At 30.9% G+C, this 16,756-nt stretch overlaps 2 long non-coding RNA genes across 6 annotated transcripts; one reads left to right on the top strand and one right to left on the bottom strand.

Moving 5' to 3' along the window:
* Positions 1-4,443: 4,443 nt before the first annotated feature.
* On the bottom strand, positions 4,444-6,756 carry LOC141446881 (uncharacterized). 3 transcript variants are annotated; one of them, XR_012453973.1, is made up of 5 exons: positions 6,610-6,748; positions 6,366-6,511; positions 5,726-5,844; positions 4,906-5,082; positions 4,444-4,510 (listed from the first exon to the last, which is right to left on the bottom strand). It is a non-coding gene; the product is annotated as an uncharacterized lncRNA (long non-coding RNA). The 3 variants fall into 3 exon arrangements; XR_012453972.1 differs by having other exon boundaries at positions 5,722-5,844; positions 6,366-6,756; XR_012453971.1 differs by having other exon boundaries at positions 6,366-6,753.
* A 3,365-nt stretch (positions 6,757-10,121) lies between these two features.
* Positions 10,122-15,303, top strand: LOC141446873 (uncharacterized). 3 transcript variants are annotated; one of them, XR_012453970.1, is made up of 5 exons: positions 10,122-10,308; positions 11,234-11,314; positions 11,452-11,591; positions 14,614-14,746; positions 14,839-15,303. It is a non-coding gene; the product is annotated as an uncharacterized lncRNA (long non-coding RNA). The 3 variants fall into 3 exon arrangements; XR_012453969.1 differs by lacking the exon at positions 10,122-10,308 and adding an exon at positions 11,077-11,139; XR_012453968.1 differs by lacking the exon at positions 10,122-10,308 and having other exon boundaries at positions 11,150-11,314.
* Positions 15,304-16,756: the final 1,453 nt, after the last annotated feature.

Genomic DNA, 16,756 nt, shown 5'->3' on the forward strand with positions numbered 1-16,756 from the left:
TCCCATTCTGTTTCGGAAACGTGCAATCTATAGATATAAGCCAATCACTATCCATTAAGCTTAACTATAAACATTATATTCAGCATTTTCTAGTTTATTGAGCTTTTCCAATTGTGTAAGAGAGCAGTTTATTGCCAAATTTGTACCTCTACCCACTCCTGTTTCTCAGGTGGAATATTTACTATTGAATTCATGTATGAATTAAAAAGTTTTTCTATATAATTATTCTTTGTTCTTGATCAGTCCTCTGCCAGTATTGCAACCAATAACATTAAGCTTCCTATTCATTCTTGTAATGGCAATTTTACATAATAGTGATTGTTGATACTATTTTTAAGTTATTCGTAATCTGAGTTTTCTGGGTTTACACTCACATTAAATTTACTTAATAGTTTTTAGATATAATCTTTTCGATCTATCCAGATTTCATTTGGAATTTGTTCAAATCTAAGACCCATTAAATTTTTTACTTTATCTAAATGAATGTTGTTTCGTTTCGTTAAGTTTCTTGTTACTTTGAAGTAACAAACATGTTAAAACGAAAACTTGAGACTGTTATCAGTATCTTCAGTTATCTTTTTAGGTGTACCGGTAATTTGATTGAAAACAAGTTTAATGAGAAATTGAATATTCAGTTTTATCGACCAATCATTGAAAATATTGACAATTTAAACTTAGTTGAGAATACAAAATACAAATTTATATAGATTTTTAAACTGCTACGATTATAGACAATGCTACTTATTTATTGTATTCCACATGTTGATCATGGTAGGAAAGTTAGACATTTGTAAATTAGAGCCGTTGGTTTGGAAATGTTTTATTAAATCTCCAAACTACATATTTGCATAAAACATTGTGATTATGTTTTGAAAACATGAAATGAATTCAAATTAACGTAAGTAGTTTGTGAACCTCAAATGATTATTACACGAAAAAGTACAATTTGTTTAAGTACAATTTTTTCAATTTGTTCTCAAAACTGTATTCACTTGAGTTAAACATTTAATATTTGTTTATTGCCTAAGGGAAAAGTAATCCCTTTAAGTATTGGTTTGCCATTCTCTACACTATTCGAACTAATGGAAGAATCAAAACTCAGATAATTTCTAAATTCCTCTTTATTACTTAATTAAGTTGATCTACAGATATAAACATTATTTTTTGAATTACACATTCTTGTAAGTAATAATTTTACATTGAATATTAAACCATTAATTTTTTCTTTCTTCAAGGAGCACCTCATCAAATACTAGTTATCTTCCGGAATTGGTTGAAACGTCTGGCATCATCATAAATATTTTTCCTCCTGTGCTACATATTGGGCTTTACAGAGATGGGATTTCTGAACAAAACAGTAATATGTAAGTTTTTTGCAATATATGTGCATATATTATACTTAAAGAATGTGTGATATATAATTTATTTACTTGAATAAGGTGTGAATAGGTTCAAAATAGTGTAATCATAAAAAAAGTAGATTGAGAACATGCTAACTTTAGTATGAAATTAAATTGATTATTAAACGAAGAGGGAGAGTACAATTTTTTAAATTGTCCTCCATTGTTTTATTTTCTTGAATTGATCATTAATATTTATTTATTGCTTAAGAAAAACGGAATCCCTTTAAGTCCAGAAATTTATCAGTCCCCACAAATTCGAACTGAAGTAAGAGGAAAAAAACCTCTTATCTGACAATGTAAGCATTCTTAACCAACTGTACATCCTTATAAATAAGTGCAAACCACAAATTGAGTTATTTTTTATTTTACAGGAAACACTATATCAGCACCTATCTTCCTGAAATGGATGGGTTCTCAAGTTCCGACAACGACATAGACACTTTCCAGGAATCTGCTTAGAGAACATCGGATTTCTGAAAGTAACTGAGGTATGTGAGTTTTTGTTATACATAATGAACACACTAAGTAATCACTAGACTTATACAGGACTATCTTACTCTAACATTTAACCCTGTTAACGACTCACTAGACTTATATATAACGACCACTTTACACTCACATTTAATCATGATAGTGTCTCTTAGGACTTGTATTGGATCACTTTACACTCAAATTTAACCACGTTAGTGACTCACAAGACTTGTATTGGACCACTATACACCCACATTTAACCATATTGACGACTCACAAGAATTATATAGGACCTCCTTACACTATATTAAACTATGATGGCGACTCATAAGACTTACATAGGACCTTCTTACACAAACATTTAATCATGTTGCGACTCATTAGACTTAAATAGGATCTCCTTACACTCCTTTAACTATGTTGGCGACTCACAGGACTTATATTTGACCACTTTACATTCACATTTAATAATGTTAGTGACTCTCAAGACTTGTATTTGACCACTTTAAACTCACATTTAACCACGTTGGTGACACTAGACTTATATAGGACTTCCCAAAACTCATATTTAACTTGTTGGTGACTCTCTAGACTTATGTTGGACCACATTACCTTACATTTAAATATCTTGGTGACTCTCTAGACTTATATAAGACCATCTTACACATATAACCATATTGGTGACTCCAAGGTGGTCTTGTATTAGTCTAGAGAGTCACCAACATGGTTAGAAGTAGGTGTAAGGTGGTCCTACTAAGTCTTGTGAGTCACCTACTTAGTTAAGTGTGTAAGGTAGTCCTTTAATGTTTTGTGAGTCATCAAGTTGGTTAAAAGTGCTTGTAAAATGGTCTTATATAAGTCTTGTGAGTCACCAACATGGTTAAAAGTGTATGTAAGGTGGTCCTTCATAAGTCTTGAGAGTCACCAACTTGGTTAAAAGTGTGTGTAAGGTGGTCCTACATAAGTCTTGTGAGTCACCATCAAGGTTAAATGTGAGATTATGGAGGTCCTGTATAAGTCTTGAGGGTCACCAACATGGTTAACTGTGTGTGCAAGGTGTTCTAGAGAGTCACTAGCATGGTTTAATGTGATGGCAAGGTGGTTCTATATAAGTCTAAAGAGTCACCATCGTGGTTAAATGTGAGTGTAAGGTGAACCTATATAAGTCTTGTGAGTCGTCAACAAAATATTAGATAAAGGATGTAAAGATTTTATAAAAGTTTATTGTAAAAAATGCATAAATAATTATTAATATTTAATAAACGAATTAATTATAACAATATTATATTTATTTTTCCTTTAATCTTTAAATTTATATAAAAATTTATAAAAATAACTTGCAATGGGTGCCAGAGTCTTGAGAGTATGTAAGAAGCATTAAGAAAGGTTATAACAATGGCCACCGAAGTCTAGAGAGTGTTTAGCAAGTTAGCAAGTTGACAACAATGGCTGGCAAAGTCATGTGAGTGTGTAAGAAGCATTAAGCAAGGTTACAACAATGGCTGCCAAAGTCTAGAGAGTGTGTAAGAAGATAGCAAGGTTACAACAATGGCTGCCAGAGTCTAGAGAGTGTGTAAGAAGATAGCAAGGTTACAACAATGGCTGCCAAAGTCTTGAGAGTGTGCAAAGAAGGCTACGAGAGGTAAAACAGACAGCACGAGCGATCTAGTGGACAGCTGGTGGAACTAAAAGTAGGGGGGGAGCCCGTTGTCATGGTGATATGACGCCATCTAGAGGGTATATAAGAAAGTTCGCCGCGCGGGCTGGGCCGGGTGGGGTGAATAGTTGCCTTCCGACCGTCGAGGTGAACGCATCTCCCTAACCATTGCACATGACATATTGTAAAGATTGTATATGTGAAGAGAGGTGTTTTGACTAGATTAGAATATTTTTGGAGCGACGAGCGACATAGCCCCCTCCTCACGAGTACGACAATGTAGTCGTACTGAAGAGACATCTTGTTTGACAGTAGTATATAAACAGTTTTAGTGCTGCTACCTAGTGGCAAACATATGAACTAAACTTTCTTTACATGTAAGCAAGTCCAGTAGGTGCTGCTACCTGGTGGCAAATATGTGAACTAATTTTCCTCTTTTTTTCCTTTTACGTCTTTCTCATGCAATTTTTTCAACTTTTTTTACTTTTTCTGCTTTTTAACGCTCTCTGACGCTATTTTTTGGTACTACTGCTACTTTAATTTATTTTTTTGTTTAATATAAACGGAATTTTCAGTTTTATACGTACCTGCTGTTCATTAATTTATTTGCCTCTAATCATTTTTAGTCTTTATTAACTTTGTTTTCTTGGAAATATAATAAAAATAAAAAGTCTAGAGGAAAAAGAGAAAAGACAATGACCTTTTTAATTTTTTTTAGATAATTCTTTATTTTGCTACCAAATAATACAAAAACATTTTAAATTCAATTACATCTTTTAGGTAATGATTTTTTAAAATATCTACATTATAAAATTTACATTTTCAAACTTCAAATATATTTTTTTACAAATAATAGACTAAATAATAAAAGAATTGGAAGAGCTGCAATTGGATAGATGTTTTCCAACGTCGTTTTCATTTTGGCTTAATTCGATCAACATTCTTTGCAGGAAGCACTCCAGTTTCGCCTGTTTCAACACTGAAAAATAACATTATACAATGAGACAGATTGTTTACTGAATGATTCTACAAATCTAACTCAACCTCCTTTGAAATTAATGTTAATTTGTATAGGTTTAAATAAAACTAGATCAATCTTTTAGGAAGAAAACGCAAGAAAGTAAAACATTGTGTTAGTGATTATATGGACTTAATTCATTATCAAAATAGTAGTTTACTGTAAGCTTTTAAGTGAAATAAACATTTTTTAAATAAATACTCGTCATTTTTGGTTCTCGTACCTTTCAATTTTTCAGTCAAATGAAACTTTCTTCAACACTGAATCTTTACTCATTTCGATTCAACAGGATATGTACAAAAAAGGTTTAATCACGTTAAAAAGCTCAAGTTTTAATAAATAATGGATAAAATTACCTGGAAGATAACACCACAGAGTGGTAGGTAGATTTCCCTATTTGGATATTGCAGGAATAGAGATGGATGGGGATCACCTCTTATTTACGGAAGTGCTGCAGCATTCAAAGAAATTCCCTCAAAAGTAATCATTTTAGATAATGTCTCAGCTTTACTGGGCTGTGAGTCGGCCAAGGGCTGAAAGTATTAAAACCTTAGTAAATAATGGAAATTCATTCTCACTTATATAGCATTTTACATACAAAATCTTAGTTAAGTCTGTAACAAATCAAACCTTTCTGCAAGTAACTCGTAAAAAGGTTTAATTTGTGTTGAAAAAACCTACACATCTAAACTATTTGTTAAAGAACTTATCAATAAAATCATTTTAATTTCGATGAATTAACATGTTTTCATTGTCAATTGAATTAATTACAGATAGTTCTTGAAAACAAGTTTCATTAGTTAAAAATGTTTAGTTACGCAGAAAAATAGTTTGATTAAATATGAATGTTTGAAGTCTTATTTTTTCGATCTAATTTAAAGCTTCTTTGGCACGAAATGACAAATTTTATTCAGATTCAAAGGAAAATATTTAATTTATTGGAATAAAGGCCAAGGGCGGAAAGTTTTCATGACGCCCCATCTTCCTATTTGAAATACTTGAATTAATTGTTGCAAAAAGCAACAAAATCATTGCACTTTCTACGTATTGAATCTATTACTGTATACTTTATTATTTATCTTTAGATAATATGACATAATAATAACTAATATCTAACTAAGAAACTAATATCTTAACTGATAAACAACATGCTGTAAGCTGAAAACACGTACTTACTGTTGCTGTAGGAGTTAAAATGTGTTACACTGGATAAAATGTCAAGAAAGTCATCATCAACCCAGCCATTTGTCTGAATTGAACTAGTTCAAAATTACCATTAGAATGTCGAAAGAACGCTGAGAACAAAAAGTAAAAATTATATAAACTCTTATTTATACCATTGTCTTCATTGTAATTTACAAATATTTAGAAAAAAATCAATTTTCAATAAGTTAGAATTTAAAACTACTGGTGCGAACCTTCCAATATCCAAGGTCCATAATTCTAGGACTTTATTAAACTTTACATTATTAATTTACATTTCACGCAGATTACACTCCCTTTTAAATGAGGGAAATGTGAATATTTACGTGGAAGTTCATAATTCCCAAATACATAATCTTAATTAGCTATTTACTTTTACAGTAATAAAATTATTAACATGTTACGAACTAAATCTACCTACTTATGACCGTTGAAACATTTTTATGAAACAAAATAATGAAGACTAAAATCAACATTTTAAAATTCCATGCGTACACTTAAAATGCATCTTCTATCAACTGTCTTGGAAACATGTCAATTTTATAAACCTTACACTTCTAATCGCATCAACACGTAATTAAAAATAAAAGTATACACAGAAAATGTAGGTTACCTGTAAGAAGTCCTTAACGCAGTAATGATGCGAAAACAAGTTTTTTTATTTCCTAGGAAGTTATCGTTTAATGCAAATTGACAATACAATTTCCTAAGGTATGTAAAGTTCTCACTGACTTAGTTACAGCAGCATCAACTAGAAAACTAATAATCATAAATAAAAAACATCAAATTATGAGGTAAACAGTGAATTTTAAACATGGAAATTTTTTTGGAGGAAAACTTCTTTTTAAAGTACTGACGTTTATCAACGTAGGTGAAGAACATTTTATAAATAAGGCAAATTATTACTGTTGCTACATGATAAAGTGAAAATTTGGACAAAACCGAATACCTTTTTACCCCACTGCCATGCGAGACAGTTGTTTAGTTAGAAGGTTATTTAATGTTTATTTTAATAGTATCAAAGTACATGTTCATGCTACCTAGCGGTGATCAATGAAACTAGTTTCTATGCAATTACATCTTCCTAGTTTAAGCTATTGCCGCTAGGTAGCATTGGCATTACTTTAATGACTATTTTTTCCATTCCTAAAAGTTACTTTAAAAGTAAGAACAATGTATAGAATTTCTACAATTTCTTTAATTTAAATATAAGGACTTCAATTTCTCATTAATTCTTTGATTTAAATAGAGCAAATACCAAAATAATATATTTATAAATTCCACTCTCTTCACAAGCTAAGTATAATAGAACCAACCAATCTTATGAAACTATTTTAATAATTATAGGACAATAATATTGGTATGACAAACGAGGAAAATTCTTAATAAATCTCCATGAGATGTACTAATATTTCACGATTTACAAGTAATGTAACTAAAATTTCCATAAGTAAATCAATAATAACTAACGATTTTTATAAGAAGTTGAAGAAGTGGAGAAAAAGGTAGTCTACAAATCTAACTTGTTCCTCAGCCATGCTAATCCATTGTATCCATCTATCAACAATAAGACTTCAATCTTCTGCAGTTACTTTATGCTAATATGAAAATACATTGAAGGTGATAATAGATTGGCCCAGAGGTGACTTCTTACTTAAATGCACTTCTGTCAAACTTTTATCGGATAGAAATATCACTTACTGCTTACTAAAAACTTCACTCAGCTCGATACCGAAAATTTAAGTTTTACTATTAATTTTGTCTAACTATTACCACAGGAATACTTCACAATCCTTTCTTGAACAAAGCGTCTCAATCTGTTTTCTAGATTATTCAATATAGCGTTTTTCATTTATTATATTTTAAATGTGCCCAATATTCAATCAAAATAACGAAATTCATGAAAAAGTAATGAAGATTGTGCCATTTTTCTTTCTTTATGAAACACAACATCCAAAATTGGTCGAACTAATGTGTATAATATGCGTTTGGCATAAATGTACAATTTTAGAAACCGACCAAAGGAAATTGATGCAAAAGTAATAAAGATTATGCATTATTCCCTATTTTCAGAATCTCCAAATCCAAAAATAGCCGATCTAACTTGTATAATATACGATTGGCAAAACCAAAACCATTAAGTAAACATAAAACATAGAAATACCACTAAAAGTAATGAAAATTATTCAGTTTTCCATTTTCACATCCAAAACTAGCAAGTTTAACGAGGAAAATTTACAACAGGCATAAAAATATATTGTTAGAAACGGAAAACCCGGAAATCCGTATAAAGATAACGATTTAAATATTTTTCCCGTTTTTCTTGAAACACTATACACAAAACTAACTGACCTAATGAGTATAATATACGCTTGGCATAAAATTGCTAATCTAAAATCATAGCTTAACTTTACGAAATTCCAACACGTAATAATTGGTAATAAAAAAACCTAATGATGTTAGAATTAGAGGGTGTTAATATTCATGAGATTCAGGAGGAATAAATGCTCAAATAATTAACAAAGTCTCTGCCAGGAGACAAATAGTAAAATATAGTAATGCTAATGATAAATATAGAGGGTCAAGTAAAGATAAGCACAGAGTTCACAAATCTTCTTCCCACAATATTCAATGATGAGCAGCAGTGACTATAACTCAATGGAGATTAATAATCGACTGGGTCTGTGACCCAAGAAAAGAATTGTTTTTATAAGGTCCATGTGAATCATGTTTTGAAATATCAATTCTCTCAAAGGAAATGCGAGAATACACAAACTGCAATAAATCCAATCAACATTTTCGTAAACAAAAAAATAGGAAAAAACAATAGATTTTGTAACAACCAAACGACCAATTTCAACAAACACCAAATTGTCTAGAATAAATTATTTTCTCCATTGTCCGCTAAGCAATCTACTATTAAACCCAAAACATTTGTAGGACTATTAAAAATCCACTTCTTCATCGATAACCACTTTGCCCATCCATAACGTCATCCCAGCCTCATTAAAACCAATTCTTAAAACTAAATTTTCTTTTACCTGAAAGAGAATGTTAAATTTCCAAAAACCTTGTATTTATTTTCCCATAAGTAAAATATTGTAGAATAAAAGTAGATTCCTTTGTCTATTTATCCATGTCATGTGTGACATCAAAGTTGGTGCAAGTGCGAATCATATAACTTCTTATAATACCCAGTTTTCACATCACAGCTTCTGGCTTATACTTACATAAGAGTTAGGAAACTAACTAACTTAACGAACGTTTGAAAAATAATTTGGTATTCACATCATCTCATGAAGATTATAACTCTCTTATAAAACTAATTAACTAAATTACATTTGAAAAAATATTGGTTTCCACATCACTGCATAAGAATTATAACTATTATTTAAAACTAGCGAACTTAATTATTGAACGATGTTTGGTTTCCTCATCACAGCATTAGCGTTTGTGTTTTCTTAAAACTACCTTATAACTAACTAACGATTAAATTATGAGTTTTTTCCTCATCCCAGCTTAGCTCTAGCGTTTCTTTAAACTATCTTATAACTAATTAACAACTAAACAATAACAGCTTCCCAGAATATTTAAGCTTTTTTCTAAAACTAATTTGTTAACAAAAGTTTTGTTGTTTTCACATCACTGCATCTCAGTTATAGCTATAAATTTAATGAATTAATTAATTTAAAACTATGTTTGACTTCCATATAACTGAGTGTCAGGATTTGGCTCAATTCTGTAGCTTCTTATTTACTTAATTCGTATTAACCATTTTTGGCTTCCATATCATAGTTGCTTTGCCCTTGGTCGTACAATATAATGTCATACTGGGGTTTAATATTAAGAGGATTAGGGAGAAAAATAGTAAGAGATATATTTTTTTTTTTTTTTAATGCAATATACAAACTTAAAGTCTCTTAAAACTAACTTAACTAAATGATGTTGGTTTTCCTCATCACAGCATGGAATTAGCGTAACTTAAAACTAACATAACTAAGTAGCATTTCAATTTTTTGGTTTTCACTTCAAAGCTTCGTTTCACATCTTCGTTATCATTGACGTTCTTCATTATCCTTGATCTTAATTATTATCTTAACTATACTTAAAACTAATTGTTTGGCACATGAATAGTTTAATTTGTTATGTAAACTATAAAGTTATTTCAGTGAAACGTCAATAAATAAACTACACTTAAACTAACGAAGAGCCTTCTCTAATTCTGTCAGGTCAGAATGTTTATTCTGCTATGAAGTATCGCTATGTATATATTTTTCTGTTTATCTCTTTTACTAGTTTTTGTAAATAAACCATTATTGATTTAAAAAGAACCCTGATTCCTAGATTAGTCCAGAAATTGTATATTTAGCTGTCAATAAAGTTTTCGCTAGTTAATTTAAGTTTTGATCATAAAAGGTAAAAGACAAATTTAAGTGAAACGAAGACATCAATACAGAAAATAGTTGAAGAAAATTAAGCACGCTTGCTGGAGGGGAAGAAAAAAACTTGACGAGATCTTATTAGTTTTATTTCAAGTTCGAACTGGAGCAGTTGAGGTATATTTTTTTTTTTTATATATATATCTCAAACTTTCGCGATACAGCATCAGAAAACACTTTAATGTTCTACAACCCGTTTAAAGCTGTCGTAATTTATAGTTTGTAGACATTTCTTTTATCGTTAATGAACATCGTTGTATTTTTAATGTTTAATTAAATTTGGAAAAATGTTTAATTGAAACTACGTTTAAGCTTTGAAGTGTGTACTTTCTCTGTTAGCCTACTCACGGGAGTAGTTGCCCAGGGAGCACCTCGAGAAGGTAGAGATCAGATTTCGCTCCCCAAAAATTATCTACCGATTATCGGAATAACAACAATGTATGAGGATATCTCTTCTTATTCATGCACTATACAAACTTAAATATTGTTTTTAAAAATTAAGAAGTTTTAAGATTTGCAGTATCGATTTGTAATGGAAGAACCTTGACAATTATTATAGAAAGAGAAAATCGTGTGATAGTTCTCTCGAATTGTTTTCTCTTCCGTAATAGAACTTGAAAGAGGAATAGTGGTGATTTAGATAAAAGACACTGAATGAAACTCAAGTGAATCGAAGTAAATTTGTTATCTTAATTCGGTCACAGGAACAGTATAAAGAAATAAGAAATTATTTCAAACATTATTATAACTAATTGTCAGAAGGTTTTATAAAAATAATCTTATATTCAAAATTTTAAAATACTTTCAGTTAATTATTAATAATATTCATATTGGTGAATATTAAATATATAATTGCTACACTGTCTTATTGCAAAAGTGAGGACACATGTTTCTAGTAGTTTCCCTCCATTTGTACTAAACATTTCTTTTGGTATATTGTGATTGTAGGTAATAGAGAACAAAAGTGGAATACTTTGGTTCTTTATATGGTGTTTTGGTTATGTGTGGCTTTGTGTGGAATAAATATATTTAATTTCAATAGAAATGCAGCCAAGAGGTATACAAGACTGCAGACTGTTTCAGTTGGAATTACCAGTTACCAAAATTGTGAAAAGTGCACGAAGTAAGCTCTCTCTTACGCTCTAGTTTGCAGTAATTTATATGAAAGGATATTAAATAGAACTCTGTTTTCCTAATTAAAGACTTCCTCTGTTATGATTATGAAATAAAATAATTACATTGTTGATAATCTCTTTCCAGGGTTTTATTATAATATTGAGAGGATTCGTCACTATTGGGATAGACGAAAAATGTTTTTCTTCAAACGAAAAATGCCAGTTCATGTCAATTTTTCTTGAGGAAAAAACAAATGTGATGTGAGATAACCATTTTCAAAAGAGGTAAAAATCTACTTAATATTTATGTTTAGTTAGTTTTGCCTTGATGAAGCTTGACAAAAGGCTTTTTTTTTATTCTGTCAGGCCAGAAAGTTTATTCTGCCATGAAGTACTGCTATGTGCAATATACGTATAATAGAAGGCCGCCTTCCTTCAGGACATCGAAATTTACCTGTGTTACTACTTAAACAAATTGACCGCAACATACATACTTACATACTTATTTATGTAGAATGTGGCGCGCTAGATTTTAGTGAACATGTATTGTTCGTGTTGTTATGCTAGGGAACCCGCAGTGACGCCAAGGTCCCCAAAGAAGTAGCTAGTGCACTTCCCCCTTACGGGAGGTTTTATCGTTAATGAAAATCTTTGTATTTATAAAGTTTAATTAAATTTGGAAAAAATTTAAATTGAAGCTTTTTTTAATCTTTAAAAAGTGTACTGTCTCTGTTAGCCTACTCCCGGGAGTAGTTGCCCGGGGAGCACCTCGAGGAGGTAGAGATCAGTTTTCGCTCCCCAAAGAACGCCTTTCCACCCACATCCGCATTCTAGTTGGTCTTTTAAACAGGCATAGGGTTATATAGAACTCCATACAATGGAGTTTATAAAAATGGATCTGGAGAAAATTGGAGGTTAAGGTAATAGGGTAAATAAAATCGTTTAGAGATAAAGGGAAATACAGGGAGATCTAGCTGCATATACCAGAGACTAGAATGACGTAAACCTAGATTTCTAGGTTATGTATGGGATAGGGTAATTCGGGCAATAGGGAGGGATAATGAGAAAGGCGTTCGGAAAGAAAAGGGTTTTTGGTCTGGTGGGTAACTGGCATTAAAAAGATACAGACTTGATGAAATTCAAGTCTGCAAAACCAATAAAGAAAACGAAATTGAAGAAACAAGAAGAAGACAAGTAACAACTAAAACCCCATCCTGAAATTAAACAAATCAACCAAGAAACAATAAACTGAAAAAACTGAAACGTGTAATGTGTAAAATCGGAGCTAGTGTTTTTTGTCACGAAGTGTTGTGCAGAATGTGTATCCGAAAAAAATCTAATACAATAATTAATTAGTCAGTATAACTGATTCAGAGTTAGTGTTGAAAAAGCCGAAGAAAAACATTCATAGTGGCCACTGAAATGTTTAAAATAATTATAATTCCAAATATTCATTTAGGTGATTAGTGAACATGCAATTAGTGAAATGATTTAATTTTTCATGCATTATTATTATCATGCTATTAGTTACACCATATTAATGGAATAAGAAAATGAAAAAATAAGTGGAATTATAATTATTATTGAAACGAAAAATTATGATACAAAATTTGTAGAAGGGTTTCAATTATATATAATAAAACTCTTAAATATTTTCGACAAACTGCAAAGCTATAAATGTAGAAAGAATAAGACTTCTTTGAGAATGCTATCAATAATAACTAGAAAAGATCATCTACCCTTGGACGAATTTGAAATGAAACCATCTGGACAAGTTTCCCAGTAACCAGCGTACGCAAACAACCTGTTCAACCATTTTCTTCTTCTAATCAATGTCACTCTTTTACCTAAATACAACCTTTTTACGATTAAAACGTTGATTAATTAATAAAAATATATTGCCAGGAAATATACTCTATTTGTTCCAAGAGAAACGAAGTCTCTTGAATACTCCAATAATGCTAAGTGAACAAAAACAAATACAAGTGAAATTTAAACATATACCAATACTTCAAGAACACTTCAACAGTCTGCAAAACAAAATTGAAGTGTTCACTTAAATTAGTTTAGGATGTGTTTCTATTAGATGACGTGCACTGAAATTACTATTATAGACGGTATGTAACTAAATAAACTATTTGTTCCAAACAATTTACTTAAAAAACTACTTATGAACTAATGTCAGATCCACTATTGAGATTCCAAAGATATGGTTTTCTTCTGAGCTGTAGGATGGATACTGCACCAACTTACAACTAAGCTAACTTATAAATTAATTACTTAAGGCATCCGTTGAGATTCCTAAGATATGGTTTCTTCTTATATGGCAGGGGCATACTGCCCAACTTACAACTAAGTTAACTTATAAACTAGATACTTAAGCGATCCATTAAGATTCCTAAGATATGGTCTCTTCTTATGTGGCCGGTTCATAGTACGCAACTAATTACTAAAGGCATCCATTCAGATCCCTGGGATATGGTTCTTCTTATATGTCAGGTGCACACTGCTAAACTAATTACTTAATGCATTTGATTGAGATTCCCAAGATATGGTTCTTCTAACATGTCGGTGGCATACTGCCCAACTTATAAGCTAACTAAAAACTATATACTATCTATCTAAGTAAGCTAATTGCAGATGATGTGAATAAAAAAAAAGAATTCATTGAACAAATATCGCGTACTAGAGTATAAGCTTTAATTATCCTATTCCCATAAAAACTAATCACGTGAGGCTTTTACTAATAGTCCAAAGATATAGGTTTCGTTTAACTTACAGCTAACTTAACTTACTAACTAATCACGTTCAGCATACGTTGATATTCCTAAGATATAGGTTTCGTCTAACATGGAGGGTGTATTTGTTCCAACTTAAGCTAACTTAACATACTAACTAATCACGTTTGGCACACGTTGAGATTCCTAAGATTTCTCTTTCGTCAGAATTTGAGGGTGCATATGGTTTACTCCTTAATTACTTACTCGTAATTACTTGCAAGTGATTTGAACACCAATATGAGAAGTCTTAAAATATAAATGCGAACTTTGAAAGCTTAATCTAATCCATTACTTTATAAACTAAACACCTGTCGCAACCTTTTCGATTTAAATGATATTAGGTTCACCTGACATAAAGGTTACTTTTCTCCAAGCCTTTTAGCCAAGTTAACTTAGAACTGATTTCAGTTGGCACCCATTGAGATTCCAATCATATGACTTTCTTCTGTCATGATAGGTAAAATTTCCTCAAATTATAACTATGTAAACTTAAAAACTAATGATTATTCTATTATAATTTTTGCTAGGCTGGAGTTTTAAAAGACGTAGATTTACGTAATACGGTGGTTTGGATTAGTTCCATGTTATAGCTGCATAGCAGAAATAACAGCCTACAAAGAATCTATGAACCAACGAACATCAAAGAATCATAAAAAAGAGGTATTAGGTTTACTTCCATTTACTATCTACATAACAAAAGTAACTGCCTTTAAAGATTCAATTAATTTACAATGGACCATTTTTGTCTGAAGAACAGCTATCAAGAATTCACAAAGAACACAAACCAAACAAAACGAAGCTCTGTGTTCGCCTAACAATCTTCTCAGATTTCGCAGATCAAGATCAAAGTAAACACAAAAAGAAAAGAAGTACATGAGCTTCTAAATATTTGATTAATAACACATTTAAAATTTACATAAACCATAAAAACAGAAAAACTTTTATTTAACTTCAAACGTTTCGAATCTAAAAATAGGATTTCATCTGTTGAGAGATTAACCCCTATGGATTGTTAATCTACTGCAGCGAAAACAAGTCCATGAACATTAAGCTCTCGAACAGAAAGAAAAACTATCCAAAAATATTAAATCAAAACGTTTAACGTAATAAATAAAAGGACATTTATTTTTTTGAAATTATATAGAATGTCAATTCTACATAAATGTTTAACCAAAATCCTAATATACTCATAAATCCGTACAAATAGACTGTTTGAGACTGAGGCACTAAAAAATTAGTAGCAGTCATGATTTTTTTTACATAAGAATTGTCTCATCAAGGCAACATGTTTAGCAGCTATCTGTGTCAGAATGTGTAGGTAACCGAATTCGAAGCAAGACAAGCAATTTCACTAAATTAGAACTCATACATGCTCTGCGCCCAGTTCTGCTTAGCACATTAATAACGGTAAATAAATTGTTCGGCGACATTATGTCGTTTATAGTTGTTCTAGAGATCACATACTATCGAAATACAGCGGTAACCGATTTAGTTCCGTTTGCCACACCGAATTACTTCCCGAACACGCTTCACGCCGAATAATCTTTTAAGCTATTTAAAATAAAATAGTAACTCGGACGGTGGATATTTCCTACCGAATGTTTTGACGTTCACGGATTATCTTAATTCCCGGATATCCGATTTTATCGTTCCCTAGAAGACCCGCTAATACAAATATGATCAGAACGCGAACAGTTTTATTTTATATTAGCCCGGATATTAGTAGTATGGTACCATACTTTTAAAATATATCGTATTAGTAGTGAACTCTAGAAGAATTAATTGTTACATTTAAGCTAGCAATTATTTTTTTATTAACGTGCAAAGGAGCGTAAGGTGCAGATAGTTTTAGAGGAATATAAAAGAGTAAAATTGCATGTCTGGAAATTAGCATCAAATTCGCTTATCTTTTATGCTAAGTTAGAGTAGGAGCTAGTTTTATACAGGTTAGTAACATAATGTAAGAGGAGTAAGAATTTTAAACAAATTAAGTTAGTTATCTATTATAACTGCATCTCACAACACCTGAACTTTTTCAATGAATGTAAACTGATACGATGGCCTTTAAATATGCCTAAAACTATACCTACTTCTATAACTAATTCGTAAATACTATACCTACTTCTATAACTGATTCTTAAAACTATACCTACTTCTATAACTAGTTCTTAAAACTATACCTACTTCTATAAATAATTCTTAAAACTATTCCTACTTCTATAACTAATTCTTAAAACTGTACCTACTTTTATAACTAATATTTAATTCTATCGCTACTCTAAAGCTAATGCTTTACTTAAACTAAACTACAACTAAAAATGTAATTAAAACTAGTGCCATCTATCAGTTTTTATTGTCACTTATGATATAGTCAGTTTCAATTCTTACTTCCTAATACATAAGAGAAAGATTCACTAAGAAAAGTTTAATCAAGTATCAACTTGTAACTTTACGAAATTCCAACGTGTGTCAATACTGATAAGTTTCAGGAGGAATAAATGCCTAAATAATCAACAGTCTTTGCCAGAAGAAAAATAATAAAATACATAAATGCTAATGATAAATATTGAGGGTCAATACAAATAAGAACAGAGTTTACAAATCTGCTTCCCAAAATATTCAGTGATGAGCAGCAGTGATTATAATTCAATCGAGATTAATAATCGACTG

Source organism: Rhodnius prolixus, unplaced genomic scaffold (assembly GCF_049639745.1).
Source record: "Rhodnius prolixus isolate KJV_2025 unplaced genomic scaffold, Rpr scaffold_7, whole genome shotgun sequence".
NCBI classification, from domain to species: domain Eukaryota; kingdom Metazoa; phylum Arthropoda; class Insecta; order Hemiptera; family Reduviidae; genus Rhodnius; species Rhodnius prolixus.